The sequence below is a fragment of the Entelurus aequoreus genome, linkage group LG12 (assembly GCF_033978785.1).
Source record: "Entelurus aequoreus isolate RoL-2023_Sb linkage group LG12, RoL_Eaeq_v1.1, whole genome shotgun sequence".
NCBI lineage: Eukaryota > Metazoa > Chordata > Actinopteri > Syngnathiformes > Syngnathidae > Entelurus > Entelurus aequoreus.
The window spans coordinates 39999014-40012496 of NC_084742.1; the positions used below are offsets into that span (position 1 = coordinate 39999014).

Below are 13483 nucleotides of genomic sequence, written 5' to 3' on the forward strand. Positions count from 1 at the left end.
TTTAGAGATATCCCCACCATGCCTCAATGGTTTGATTTGAAAAAAATTAGGAACTTATGCAGATCCCAAATACACAAAAATAGGTACCATTAGGTAAGAAACTTTTTTTTTTTTCATAATAGGTCCTATTCAAATAAGACGAACTGCGCCAGATCTCAATTGCACACGCAGTCTTGGTAGATCACACGCAACACGCCTACTAATAGTACACACAATTTGATATTGTGCACACGCTGTTTAGCACATGGTGTTTGGATCTTCGTAGATTGAATGACTACTAAAAATTTAATTTCCATAGTAATGTTCCTTGAAAATATTCAGGATAGTTTGGATATTTTGGTATTAACGATGTATTATTTGGATGTTGGAATACAAAAGCAAAAGTAACAGGCAAATCTACTATACTGTTGGTTACTATACTTTTTATTGAAATGTCTTGAAGGTTACAAATGAGAACAGAAAAAGTTTCCTCTTGTTAATTTAAGCTTTAAATAGCAAGCATCCAGATCTGCACAAGGAGATAAAAGAGCGTCAGGTAATTTACTTAACTAGCTCCCCTTAACTTTGTTTGAGTGCAATAAGAAGCGTATGTTTAATGTGTCGTAAGATTTTCAGTTAAAATGTAGCCAATACTGACTTTTTTTTTTTTTCTAACACAAAGGGTACCAGGTACCGGAACCGGTACCAACATATTGGTATTCAGACAACCCTAATATAAATGTGTGTTTTTGTGTATATGGCATCTAAAAGACAGCATCTGTTTTCCACATGCCACGGATGCCTGAATGAGGGCTCGCCAGACGTCCCATTATGTTTGCAGCATAAACCTCACCTCCTTGGGTTGATTAATGAAGCAGATTGTCAGCTATCAAGCTGGGTGAAAACTGTTCCATTATCCATATTTGACTCGCCTTACATCAAGACCTGGTCACTTCACTTCTCAGCTGTGGGAGGGAAGAGAGCAGGTGCTATATTTGTAGGAAAGCTGAGGGCTTTGCCATGGCAACTGAAGAAAGCAGAGTGATTGGTGAGTAGTGTCTATAGTCTGTGTTAAAACTGCGTGGCAAGGACACACAGGGACGGCACCAGGATTTTTTTTTCTTCTACTGGGGCTCAGGCGGGGCTTGACCGATTCGTGGTGTGGAAAATAGTTACAGTTATGACGTACAGCAGAAGCATGTTCGATATGAAAGCAATATAATTATAACTGAATTTGACCCAAAAAAATATTCAACTAAACAGATAAAGGGGAACTGCACTTTTTTGGAATTTTGCCTATCATTCACAATCCTTATATAAAAAAAGCTCATACAGGTTTTTCTTTCTTTTTAATGGATTCTAACTAGTAAATAAATGCCATCAAAAGTCCACTTACAATGTAGCCTAGGGGAGTCACTCTGTTCTGTCTATAAAGCGCTCTACAAACATCTAAAGACCTCAATTGATGTTTTATATACGTGATGTTAGTATATATGTAATGTCGTCACAGGCACATTCATAATAACATGTAATATTTACGTATTTTGATCATTTTAAGCATATGGCGGCGCTTTAATTTTAAAAACCCATTTCTTTTTTTCGAGAATATGAATGAAGAATGACTCATAATCGTCGCGAAGAAAAAAGGAAGTTGAAACCAATCGACTTTTTGTGTCTTTCTTGTCGGCTTATGTCTTCATTCTTCTACAAACGTATTATCCAGGTGAAAAAGCAGCTGAACAGCCTATGATGTCAACATGGCCACACAAGCTAGTTTGCGCACTTTGATAACAGAGCTGCTATAAATTGTTTGTCTGTGTCAGCGCTTATAATAACAATATCACAAATACTTGGTTAATATTCAAGTCACGAAATGTACAGTAAATTGAGTATTGTTGGCGGTTTTGAGATGGTTATTTATTGGGTTATAGAGGATAGAGGACCTCCCTTGGCTGGACTGTAAGCAGACTTTCATGTAAGTGTATTTACATGTTAGAATGCATTAAAAAATATATACATCCATCGTCTTGTCTCTCAAAATTATTGCGAAAGATAGAACAAATTCCCCAAATAGTGCAGTACCACTGATAACCAGACTATCAATCCATCCATTTGCTACCGCTTTTTCCCTTCAGGATTGCGAGGGGGGTCGCTGTAGCCCTGGACAAGTCGCCACCTCATCGCAGGATCACCAGACTATACATCCAAAATGCGACAACAAATGTCTTTATCCAAATGCATAATTCATAAAAACAGACAACACTATTGTTTCGGATCACAGCATCATAACTTCATAATGAAAATAATATTAGGCCTATAGGCTACAAAGTGCAGCCTCAATGCTGCAACGAGAAGTGCAAACAGCTTGTGTCGAATGATTCAGCTCACAACATCAGAACTTCAGAAATAAAATGAATAATTGCATTAACAACATAGTCTGCAGTGTACACAGACTGATGATTCCAATGACAATACCAAAGCTGGGGAACAATCGTGTGTATAAGATGTGGAAGAAATGGGGGAGTGGGGAGGAGAAAGGCGAAGAGATCAGGGTTCGAATGCCGGCTGAGTCAAAATTAACACATTTTTCTTTTCGTTCGCTCTGCCTTTCCTGCAGCAACTGTGACGTGCTACAACATTTGTATCATAGATTGCAGCTAGTTTAATCTATTTTCACTGCTAATAATTGAAATTGGTGTCAACTGGTATTATGTATAGTGTAAATGTATATCTAAAGTAGTGTTGTACCGATACCAATATTTTGGTACCGGTACCAAAATGTATTTTGATACTTTTTGGTACTTTTCGATACTTTTCTAAATAAAGGGGACCACAACAAATTTAATTATCGGCTTTATTTTAACAAAAATCTTACGGTACATTTAACATATGTTTCTTATTGCAAGCTTGTCCTTAAATAAAATGGTGAAGTAATAGTAAGTAAGCAAACAAAGACTCCTAATTTAACTGCTGACATATGCAGTAACATATTGTGTCATTTTTCATTCTATTATTTTGTCAAAATTGTTAAGAACAAGTGTTAGAAGTGTAGTGAATTAGTGAAGTGAATTATATTTATATAGCACTTTTCTCTAGTGACTCAAAGCGCTTTTACATAGTGAAACCCAATATCTAAATTACATTTAAACCAGTGTGGGTGGCACTGGGAGCAGGTGGGTAAAGTGTCTGGCCCAAGCACACAAGGGCAGTGACTAGGATGGAGGAAGCGGGGATCGAACTTGGAACCCTCAAATTTGCCGGCACGGCCTCTCTACCAACCGAGCTACACCGCCCCCCAGAGAATGAATTATTAATCTACTTGTTCATTTACTGTTAATATCTGCTTACGTTCTCTTTTAACATGTTCTATCTACACTTCTGTTAAAATGTGATAATCACTTATTCTTCTGTTGTTTGATACTTTACATTAGTTTTAGATGATACCACAAATTTGGGTATCAATCCGATACCAAGTCGTTACAGAATCATACATTGGTCATATTCAAAGTCCTCATGTGTCCAGGGACATATTTCCTGAGTTTATAAACATAATATACATTTAAAAAAAACAAAAATAATGATTTTGTGATGCTAAAAAATATAGATGTAATCATAGTAGTATCGACTAGATACGCTCCTGTACTTGGTATCATTACAGTGGATGTCAGGTGTAGATCCACCCACTGCCTTTGTTTACATTTTGACACCGGTGAGCTACGGTGTGTAGTGAAGCATGTTTAGCTATTCCTCGTCCTGCAGGGATGATACTTGTAAGAAACATACTTTATTTGTCGCCAAGGAGGCGAGGATTAGTGATTTAGAAGTAGCTAAAACACTGCCGACTGCGGATGGAGGGGGGTAGGGGACCGGTACTTTTTAGAGGCTGTATAGTACCGAATATGATTCATTAGTATCGCGGTACTATACTTGTACCGACCGGTATACCGTACAACCCTAATCTAGAGTTATTTATAGTGTAAAATATATATTTATTTTACCTTGCATGCAGCTCTATATAAACATACTGTATGTATATTTTATAACATTGTATACTATATGAGGACAGCTTCACTTGTGTTTTTTATTTTATTTTATATTAAACGCAAAAAACATAAATCAGCTTCACACCATGTACTGCAAAGACAAAAGAGAAGTCGTAAAGTTGCATTTTTTTACACATACAACAAATAACAAAACACAAACTGTATATATTAATTTAAAACATTTAGTAAGATATGTACAGTAAATGAACACAGTGTACAACAATATACATGTTTACGAAGATCAAGTTACATTACACACTGTTTACACCGTGTTTAACTGGGACTTAACTGATTTTTGACAGGGCTATAGTCTCCCCTAGCCCGGGTGTTGCACCGTCCTTGAGGATGCAGCAGGCTCACGCTACGATCGGCCGACGCGTTTTGTGTTGGAGTGGAAAATATGTTTAGCAAATACACGAGAATTCTTGTTGGGTAAAGAACATCCTCTGTGGTGCTCGTGAGCTTTAAGAAACAAACCCTGACACCATGGCGCTGTAGAGATGCGGCTTGTGAAGACAAGGAATCATGACATATTTTCTTTGGGGCTGCTAACCGCTACATGCTGTTGATTTCTGCCTCCCCTGTTATCTATAAAAATCTCATCTACAAATATTCTCCCTTGAACATAATGAGAATTTAATTCCTCGGGGTTGTATGCATCGACCAAACGCATATAAACGCAAATACCGGATGGCTTGATTGCTATGAAATATTGATGCAGACAAGATAAACTCTAATGAGTTTTCGTTATCCCTAGACTTTTCCTCACAAGTTTTCAATTATTCCTCTCAATACGTCAGAAAATTGATTGTAAATATATATGTTTTACTGGTGATCAGCGGCCCAGAAGCCATTAAATATTTCTGCTTCCACAGTGTGGGATAATCAGGAGTTATAAGTACCCGTGAGTAAAGGGGAAAAACAACAACTAAATACCGTAATGATTGAGAAAGCAGTGCAAAAGAGGGCATTAAAACGCAAAAGCAATGTATGTAATGGTTCCAATAAACTATTTTTATCTCAACAACAGAAATAAAATGTTGCATACGATCTATGTGTAACATCTTACATACACGTCTATAAACTATGGCAGCCCTGGGCATTATTTTGAATCGAAGAGCCACATTAAGGGCCTGTATGTATGTATATATGTATATATATATATATATATATATATATATATATATATATATATATATATATATATATATATATATATATATATATATATATATATACAGTATATATATATATATATATATATATATATAGTCGGCCGCCGCAGGACCGCCCAGCACGGGGCCCACGGGAAGCACCCACCCCACCCGCAGGGATCCCAACGATGGAGATGGAACAACCAACAACCGCCCTGTCGAATTCCCCCCTGAGGGAGGGGGAAAATAAAAAATAAAAATAATAATAATAAAACATATAAGTAAAATAAATTTAAAAAAAAAAAAAATATATATATATATATATATATATATATATATATATATATATATATATATATATATATATATATATATATATATATATATATATATATATATACATATCTTGCTGGCCTACTCCCCCTGCAGGCCATATATATATATATATATATATATATATATATATATATATATATATATATATATATATATATATATATATATATATATATATATAAAGAGGATTAAAATAAGATCACAGACACGCTGACACACAAGGTCACTACCCCAGCAGCTGGCCGACTTGCAGCATCCCCGAAATACCTTGCAGCACCAAGCTACCACAATAGACGCGGGGACTAGGTTCAGCATGCCCCAACTAAGACGGGAACCCGTAAGGGATGGACAGTGGGACCCAGGAGCTCCAGACACGCAGCCCGATGCAGTAGCCTGAGGCGCCAACCCCCAGAAATATATATATATATATATATATATATATATATATATATATATATATATATATATATATATATATATATATATATATATATATATATATATATATATATATATATACTACCGTTCAAAAGTTTGGGGTCACATTAAAATGTCCTTATTTTTGAAGGAAAAGCACTGTACTTTTCAATGAAGATAACTTTAAACTAGTCTTAACTTTAAAAAAATACACTCTACACATTGCTAATGTGGTAAATGACTATTCTAGCTGCAAATGTCTGGTTTTTGGTGCAATATCTACATAGGTGTATAAAGGCCCATTTCCAGCAACTATCACTCCAGTGTTCTAATGGTACAAAGTGTTTGTTCATTGGCTCAGAAGGCTAATTGATGATTAGAAAACCCTTGTGCAATCATGTTCACACATCTGAAAACAGTTTAGCTCGTTACAGAAGCTACAAAACTGACCTTCCTTTGAGCAAATTGAGTTTCTGGAGCATCACATTTGTGGAGTCAATTAAACGCTCAAAATGGCCAGAAATAGAGAACTTTCATCTGAAACTCGACAGTCTATTCTTGTTCTTAGAAATGAAGGCTATTCCACTAAATTTATTATTTATACCCATACATGCACACGCATATACATACATACACATGCATACACATATTTACATACCTACATCCATCCATCCACACACACACACGCACACACACACACACACACACACACACACACACACACACACACACACACACACACACACACACACACGCACACACACACAACAACAAATCACCAACCAACACACCCCACACAGGTACGGACCCCACCCAACAGGAAGCGAAACCCGCGCGACGCCACACAAAAATAAATAAATACATTTAAAAAATAATTTAAAAAACAAAATAATAATGAATAAATAAAAATACAAAAAAAATAATTGCGGAACTTTTAATTGGAGAGAGGAAGAACCTACACAGTGAAGAGAATAAGGTAATAGGGAGGTTGTGCAATCCTCAATAACACACACTTGGTCGACCTCAGCTGGGAACCTGCCATGAAGTCAGGAGAACCACCCTATAAAGACACCTTCCCCGTTGCGCTGCTGGAGAGCCCATTGAGCAGGACTGTGGCCATCCCAGGCTGCTATTTATCCCATAGCTAGGACAGGGGTTGTTAGAGTACCAGGACACATCCACACATCAGTGAGCCAAAGCACACTACCTCTGGGGTCAGGGGGGGTGCTCTGAGATGCCCTTGTGTTTAGCCTGGAGTTGCAAGGCACCCAGTATCCATGCGCGGCCACACGGAGGCAAACCAGGAGTCTTAACAAATGACAGGTCCTATTCTTCAATTTTTTTTATTTTTTATTTCAAAATATTGACACTAACATCACACTGGGAGTTTGTTTGTTTAATGTTTTTTGACACAATATTTTAGCTTTAAAAAGTGTCACGTAATTTACTGTATGTGTGCTTGGTTGTCTTTTTAAGAAACACCTTTAATATGCATAGGTTGTTGTGCATATAAAAAGGATAAAAGCTGATCCCACAATTAATAATAAATAATAAATATTAATAATAATAATGAAATAATAAATGAACCCACGCATCGCAACGGTAATATGATAGATCTAGTCCTTGTCCGGGGTGTCACCACCTCCAAAGTTATGATACTCCCGTACACTAAAGTAATTTCCGATCACAACCTTGTAAAATTCGAAGTTGTGACTTATTGTCAACAAGCTACTAATAACCACCGCAATATTAATGCTGTCACAACTATGACTCTTGCTGGCCTACTTCCCTGCTGGCCCAACTATGGACAGGACTCTCACACTATTAACTAGATCCATTTGTTGGTTGATGAGTTTTTTCTTGTCCTGATGTGGGATCTGAGCCGAGGGTGTCGTTGAGGCTTGTGCAGCCCTCTGAAACACTCGTGATTAAGGACTATATAGATCAACTTTGATTGATTGATTGAAAAGGACAATCTGTATAAAATGGATGGATGGATGGATGATTGATTGATTGATTGACATGTTTCTTTTGTTTCGATTGTGATTCAGAAAAGGTGTTATAGAATATAGATTTGGTTCAACACGTGGTATTTAGATCTTAGTCAATCAGGCCCTGAATATTAAGAACATATGAACGTTTACTTCTCACAACACCTTCTCAATCGATCGAGCTTTTACAATGAAGCAAAACACAACAAAGATGCTCATATTCCATGTATCACTTTTCTGCAAAACAGAACTTTGTAGTAGAAATCGGCTTCCGTGTCTGTCCATGTCCCTCTGCTTCGTGCCTTGTCTGGCTGAAGCTGCTGTGAATTATTTCCTATGATTACCGTAATAACTAGAGATGTCCGATAATATCGGCAGCCCGATGTTATCGGACATATAAATGCTTTAAAATGTAATATCGTAAATTATCGGTATCGGTTTCAAAAAGTACAATTTATGACTTTTTAAAACGCCGCTGTACGGAGTGATACACGGACGTAGGGAGAAGTACAGAGCGCCAATAAACCTTAAAGCAGGGGTGCTCACACTTTTTCTACAGGTGAGCTACTTTTCAATTGATCAAGTCGTGGGGATCTACCTCATTCATATATATAATTTATATTTACTTATTTAAGAAATATATGTTTTGTTAACAAGTTAAAGGTGTTTAGTGATAATGCAAGCATGTTTAACACATATAGTTAATATTATTAACACGTTAAAGGTGTTTAAAGATAATACAAGCATGTTTAACACATATAGTTAATATTGTTAACAAGTTAAAGGTGTTTAAAGATAATACAAGCATGTTTAACACATATAGTTAATATTATTAACACGTTAAAGGTGTTTAAAGATAATACAAGCATGTTTAACACATATAGTTAATATTGTTAACAAGTTAAAGGTGTTTAAAGATATTACAAGCATGTTTAACACATATAGTTAATATTGTTAACAAGTTAAAGGTGTTTAATGATAATACAAGCATGTTTAACACATATAGATTCCTTTCTTTCATGAAGACAAGAATATAAGTTGGTGTATTACCTGATTCTGATGACTTGCTTTGATTGGAATCAGACAGTGGTGCTGATAACGTCCGCATTTTCAAATGGAGGAGAAAAAAAGTCCTTCTTTCTGTCCAATACCACATGAAAGTGGTTGGTTTTTGTCATCTTATTTGTCCAGCTTCCATACTCCTTTGTATACACTTTACAAGAAATACATTCGCGGCAAACTCCGTAGCTTGCTGGCTTGTGCACGCCAGCTTTCTGAGACTCTTAGCGCAGGCAGGATGAAGCAGAGCTTCTATTGTGAAGGCAGGAACTGTGCAGTCGGTCTTTGGAGTTTTGATGACAGGTACGGCGCCAGAGTCTGTTAAAATAAAAAGTGTTTCTCGCCTTCCTGTCTGTAATTTTTTCTTAATAATGAGCTGGCAGCAGCCAGCGTCATCTCAGAAGACCCTCGGGTGCCGTGAATGTCAATCAAGTGACGAAAGTGACGTCATAGTGAAGATTTATGATCGCTCATTTTTAAGACTATTTTTTTAATGCCTGGCTGGCGAACGACTGACACAACCTCCGCGATCGACCGGTAGATCGCGATCGACGTAATGAGCACCCCTGCCTTAAAGGCTCTGCCTTTGTGTGCCGGCCCAATCACATAATAGCTACGGCTTTTCACACACACAAGTGAATGCAAGCATACTTGGTCAACAGCCATACAGGTCACACTGAGGGTGGACGTATAAACAACTTTAACACTGTTACAAATATGCGCCACACTATGAACCCACACCAAACAAGAATGACAAACACATTTCGGGAGAACATCCGCACCGTAACACAACATAAACACAATGGAACAAATACCCAGAACCCCTTGCAGCACTAACTCTTCCGGGACGCTACAATATACACCCCCTGCTACCCCCTACCCCCCCACACGTCAACCCCGCCCACCTCAACCTCCTCATGCTCTCTCAGCGAGAGCATGTCCCAAATTCCAAGCTGCTGTTTTGAGGCATGTTAAAAAACATAATGCACTTTGTGACTTCAATAATAAATATGGCAGTGCCATGTTAGCATTTTTTTTCCATAACTTGAGTTGATTTATTTTGGAAAACCTTGTTACATTGTTTAATGCATCCGGCGGGGCATCACAACAAAATTTGGCATAGTAATGTGTTAATTCCACGACTGCATATATCGGTATCGGTTGATATCGGAATCGGTAATTAAAAGTTGGACAATATCGGAATATCGGATATCGGCAAAAAAGCCATTATCGGACATCTCTAGTAATAACCCGTATATCACTCAAAAGAGCATATTCCACCCATTGGAATACTGTACTTTCTACAGTTCAAGGCTTACGGTAATTTGAAAACGGCACTGTAATGTTAAAAATTGTACCAAAAAAATGTCTTTGGCCAGTTATGAACTACAAAGACGAACAAACAGACGTCACATTTCCACATCCTATTTTACATCTACAACTTAATATCAGCTTCCAGTTTTTGACATGTTAGCAGCTACAAAGGGAGATTTCCTTTCATCACACAATCATCTCTTCTCTCTGGGATGCAGTGTTTGTGGTAGGCGAGAACTCCCCGGTGTGCAATGTAGCAGGTGGGTGGACGAACCAAACAAAAGATCAAATCAATAGTTTCAGCCAGAACTTAATTGCACACTGGGAGCCAGAGTTTTTTTTTTTATTATGGGACACGGTCAAACTTTTAATATAGTGCCAGCCTCTAGGGTGCAGCGTTCCAGCACACCTGGATTAGTTCGGAAAAACAAAGGATGGGCACAACACAATATTCCCACCAACCGCAGAGGCTGGAAAAGGCTTTTCTGGAAAAGAACAGGGTAGTTTTGCAAACAGCACAGGATGTAATGAAGTCACAGTAGCTGAATTAAGCAGCTTAAAGGATCAGAGTTTTGCCTTCTGTGGCAAAGAAACAAAAGCGAGGAGATTCGAAATTAAATTGGAGATTTTCCTCCTCACTTCAAGCGTAATGCTGCTGAAATGTGCACCGCTAATTACTAATGCACTTTTTCCGTGGGTAATGAAATGAGGCAAAGGCAGCCAAAAATATGGCAGGTTATCCGTGTAAGCCTGGTCCATTTTGCTGCAACAACAGGGTGCATCAAGGTATATGTTAAGACCGTTCAAATTCCTAAAAGAATGTGTTCCAAATGTGACACTGATGATGAAAAGATGAGAACATCCAAATCCGTAAGCCAAATAATTAGATTTTTTTCCCGCAACTTTACATAACGGTGCTTGATAATGCACATTAATGTTAGTCAGCTTGTTGCCTCATGCGCACTATTAAGAAAACTATTTCAAACATTTTGGGGCGTTTTTTTCTGTGAAGGCATGAGAAGAAACATCTTTCCCCTTTAGCTTTTCAAGTTGAAACTTGTCTCCTGCCCACACACGCATGCAGAGAAAAAAAACAACAAAAAAAAAGCAATTGTTTCACATCAACTTGCTTCACATGACTCCCCGCTTGGCGTTTGATTTAGATTTGTTTCATGCCAGCCGGAGAAGCAGAGGTCCTCGCCGTCCAGCCTTTTTCCCTTTCGGCAAACAATGTGTGGGCAAGCCGGCGAAGCTTTGGCTGGCTTCATAAATAACCTGTTTGTCTTAATCCATCAAGTATGTGAACATGGAAACGGGTACATTTGCCGCACGGGGGCTGAATGTGAGCCGTGTGTCTGCTGCATCTTCATGAACAAGCTTGTTCTGTTTCCACAGGATCTTGATTAGGGCAGAAATGTTCTGCCATACCCACATACAGTATATATACATACAAACATATATATACACATCAGGGTCTAATGATTACCGTATTTTTCGGACTATAAGGCGCACTTAAAATCGTTTCATTTTCTCAAAAGTCGACAGTGCCTGTACTGTCAATGTACGGAATAATTTTTGGTTGTGCTTACCGACCTCGAAACTATATTATTTGGTACATGTTGAAATGATAAGTGTGACCAGTAGATGGCAGTCACACATAAGAGATAGGTGTAGACTGCAATGTGATGACAGTCACACATAAGAGATATGTGTAGACTGCAATATGACTCAAGTAAACAACACCAAAATGTTATATGTTCCATTGAAAATATAGAACATTACACGCGGCGCTCAAAAATCTATCAAAATATTTTAGTACGACTTTGGTAAGTCGCTTGATAGATTGCGCTTGCTACTTTAAGTGGAGGACCAAAATATTGGACGACCGTATTTTCCGGACGATAAGGCGCACGTAAAAAAAACTTTTTTCTCAATACTCGACAGTGCGCCTAATGTACGGAATAATTTGGGTTTTGCTTACCGACCTCAAAACTATTGTATTTGGTACATGGTGAAATGATAAGTGTAACCAGTAGATTGGAGTCAAACACAAGAGATACGTGTAGACTGCAATATGATGGCAGTTACACATAAGAGATACATGCAGACTGCATAATGATGACAGTCACACATAAGAGATACGTGTAGACTGCAATATGACTCAAGTAAACAACACCAAAATGTTGTATGTTCCATTGAAAATATAGAACATTACACACGGCGCTCAAAAATATATCAACATGTTTTAGTACCACTTTGGTAAATCGCTTGATGGATTGTACTGTGCTTCAACATAGGAGTATTATTATGGTGTGTGTATAAGGTAAGACGTAGTATCTGGCTTTTTGTTTCGCAATAGTATACAAAAAGCAACTTTTCTTACCTTCTGGTACCTGGTGATCTGTATTTGGGATCTGCATAAGTCCTGAAAAAGTGTGCGAATCCACCTTTATAGCCAATAAGCTTCTTCTTTTTCTCTATCTTCTTGTTATGTGACATTCATCCTCCGCTCTTGCCATTTCATATATAAAGTAGTGTAAAGTTCTTACTTATATCTGTCAGTAAACTCGCCATGAAAGCGCTATAACATACCGGTATAGTGAGTTTACATTATTCACCCAAGGAACTTTAGTTATTAGAGACTTCCGGTCGGACGGTTTTTCACGGGACACATTTCCTGTGTGGTTGTTTCCGGATGAGAAGATGCTGCTCCATTATTGATTTAAGTAAAGTCTGAATGTCATTAAAACAGTTAGCTCCATTTTTTGACACTTCTTCCACCCCCGTCCTTGCACGCTACACCGCTACAACAAAGATGACGGGGAGAAGACGCTGCCGAAGGTGAGCCACGTAAATAAGACGGCCCACAAAACGGCGCATCCTGAAGCGACTGTCAGAAAGCGGCTTGAAGATGATCTGTAAAACATAATCTATGCAACATTTTGACCAAAGAACCACCATTACATGTTATGTAGACCACTAGGAAGTGTTTTACATTTAGAAAAAAAATTTAATAATATGACATCTTTAATGCGCCCTATAATCCGGTGCGCCCTATGGTCCGGAAAATACGATAATCGATATATCGATTTATATTCTTTAAATTCAACGACATCCATCTGTCGTGGCAAGTTTGCCTCTCGCAAGATAAGTATTGATCCAACATTGTTTTGAAAGGAAATCGATTGAT

General features: G+C 37.8%; 1 protein-coding gene across 1 annotated transcript in view; it reads right to left on the bottom strand.

Annotated features, from left to right (window-relative positions):
* Positions 1 to 13483, bottom strand: part of LOC133661280 (uncharacterized) — a 69676-nt gene that overhangs the window by 15628 nt on the left and 40565 nt on the right. The gene's annotated exons all lie outside the window — the stretch shown is intronic.